We start from the raw sequence: 3,243 nt of genomic DNA on the forward strand, positions 1-3,243 counted from the left end.
ATAATACAATTCAAAACAAATATATATTTTTTTTAAGTGAGAAGTAGGCATTGGTCTGAAGCCGAAAAAGGAAATTCACTAGACTGCGCCTACTTCACCCATGCTCTACCAAGGTTTTCTATCACACAGCTTTGACCTACTACATTAGCTATGGTGGTCTATTGTACATCAAACAATGTGTAGGCAGGTTGCTTAGGATTGAAACCTTCTCGAACAGCCTAATACATACTCTTAGAGGAGGTTCTCACACAATAATGTGGTTTGCTTAAAAAGGTAAAGTATTGGATTCTTCACACACCGCACTAAGACATTATCCCATTACACTACCCTTTGCTTTTATACTTACAAGACAATCAGGCTTGATTGAGCTGTTTTGTATTGTAGTAATGTGGTGCCTGCCTGCATTTCCTTAGACCATTATTTTAGCAATACATTGAGTCATTGAGATTTCTTTTTATTTCATAACATCTTTATTTTGGTCAACATAACAGGTGGTGGTGTGTTGGACACAGTAGCTCAGATAGATAGAGCCTGTCTTCATTCCTGATTTATGTAACCGTTAGCTTACCTACGCAATATTGACATAAGCTCAGAACCACTTGTTTTGCAAACATGGGGCTGTTTTATCGATCGCTGTGCTGATCAATGGACAGTTCATTACCTCTGTCAAATTAAGTTGTTCATATTTGTATTTATTATTGCAATAAAGATAGTGGGGCTACAATAAAACATTTATAATAAGCCTATATCTAAAAACCAATACAGCTGAATGATATACGCCGAGTGTACACAACATTAGGAACACCTTCCTAATATTGAGTTGCACCCCCTTTTGCCCTCAGAACAGCCTCAATTCGTCGGGCATGGACTCTACAAGGTGGTGAAAGCGTTACACAGGGATGCTGGCCCATGTTGACTCCATGCTTCCCTCAGTTGTGTAAAGTTGGCTGGACGTCCTGTACCATTCTTGATACACACGGGAAACTCCTGAGCATGAAAAACCCAGCAGCGTTGCAGTTCTTGACACACTCAAACACTCAATGTGTATGTATAAAGTGCCTTCGGAAAGTATTCAGACCCTTTGACTTTTTCCACATTTTGTTAGTTACTTTACAGCCTTATTCTAAAATGGATTAAATAAAATATAAATCTCAGAAATACACACACAATACCCCATAATGACAAAAGCGTAAACTGGTTTTTAGATATTTTTGCAATACAAAATAAAAAACAGAAATACCTTATTTACATAGGTATTTGCTAGGAGACCGGAAATTGAGCTCAGGTGCATCCTGTTTCCATTGATAATCATTGAGATGTTTCTACAACTTGGAGTCCACCTGTGGTAAATTCAATTGAGTGGACATGATTTGGAAAGGCACACCTGTCTATATAAAGGTCCCACAGTTGACAGTGCATGTCAGAGCTAAAACCAAGCCATGAGGTCGAAAGAATTGTCCGTAGAGCTCCGAGACAGGATTGTGTCGAGGCACATATCTCGGGAAGGGTACCCAAAAATCTCTGCAGCATTGAAGGTCCCCAAGAACACAGTGGCCTCCATCATTCTTAAATGGAAGAAGTTTGGAACCACAAACTCTTCCTAGAGCTGGCCGCCCGGACAAACTGAGCAATCGGGGGAGAAGGGCCTTGGTCAGGGAGGTGACCAAGAACCCGATGGTCACTCTGACAGAGCTCCAGAGTTCCTCTGTGGAGATGGGAGAACCTTCCAGAAGAACAACCATCTCTGCAGCACTCCACCAATCAGGCCTTTATGGTAGAGTGGCCAGACGGAAGCCACATGACAGCCCGCTTGGAGTTTGTCAAAAGGCACCTAAAGACTCTCAGACCATGAGAAACAAGATTCTCTGGTCTGATGAAACCAAGATTGAACTATTTGGCCTGAATGCCAAGCATCACGTCTGGAGGAAACCTGGCACTATCCCTAAGGTGAGCCATGGTGGTGGCAGCATCATGCTCTGGGTTGTTTTTCAGCGGCAGGGACTGGGAGACTAGTCAGGATCAAGGCAAAGATGAACGGAGCAAAGTACCGAGAGATCCTTGATGAAAACCTGCTCCAGAGCACTCAGGACCTCAGACTGGGGGGAAGGTTCACCTTCCAACAGGACAACGATCCTAAGCACACAGCCAAAACAACGCAGGAGTGGCTTCGGGACAAGTCTCTGAATGTCCTTGAGTGGCCCTGCCAGAGCCCGGACTTGAACCCGATCGAACATCTCTGGAGAGACCTGAAAATAGCTGTGCAGCAACGCTCCCCATCCAACCTGACAGAGCTTGAGAGGATCTGCAGAGAAGAATGGGAGAAACTCCCCAAATACAGGTGTGCCAAGCTTGTAGCGTCATCCCCAAGAAGACTCTAGGCTGTAATCGCTGCAAAAAGTGTTTCAACAAAGTACTGAGTAAAGGGTTTGAATAGTTATGTAAATGTAATAGTTCCGTAATTAGCAAACATTTCTAAAAACCTGTTTTTGCTTTGTCATTATGGGGTATTGTGTGTAGATTGAGGGGGAAAAAATGTGTTTAATCAATTTTAGAATAAGGCTGTAACCTAACAAAATGTGTAAAAAGTAAAGAGATCTGAATACTTTCCCTAAGGCACTGTATACATTTTTATTTAATTTTAATAGCAGGACACTGTAAAGTCCATTATCCCTCAGAAGAGTATGAATTAGGGTGTTTGAGAAGGTTTGAATCATGAGCAACCTGCCTACCTGTTTGAAGTACAATAGGGTGAATAGGCTTTGTGGTGCTCCTGTGAATATCCTTTCTTTTTCGGTGTCAGACAAATGCCTACTTATAATATAATATACAGTGGGGAAAAAAAGTATTTAGTCAGCCACCAATTGTGCAAGTTCTCCCACTTAAAAAGATGAGAGAGGCCTGTAATTTTCATCATAGGTACACGTCAACTATGACAGACAAATTGAGAGAAAAAAATCCAGAAAATCACATTGTAGGATTTTTAATGAATTTATTTGCAAATTATGGTGGAAAATAAGTATTTGGTCACCTACAAACAAGCAAGATTTCTGGCTCTCACAGACCTGTAACTTCTTCTTTAAGAGGCTCCTCTGTCCTCCACTCGTTACCTGTAATAATGGCACCTGTTTGAACTTGTTATCAGTATAAAAGACACCTGTCCGCAACCTCAAACAGTCACACTCCAAACTCCACTATGGCCAAGACCAAAGAGCTGTCAAAGGACACCAGAAACAAAATTGTAGA

Source organism: Coregonus lavaretus (genome assembly GCF_964263955.1).
Source record: "Coregonus lavaretus genome assembly, contig: HAP1_SCAFFOLD_2813, whole genome shotgun sequence".
Lineage (NCBI taxonomy): Eukaryota > Metazoa > Chordata > Actinopteri > Salmoniformes > Salmonidae > Coregonus > Coregonus lavaretus.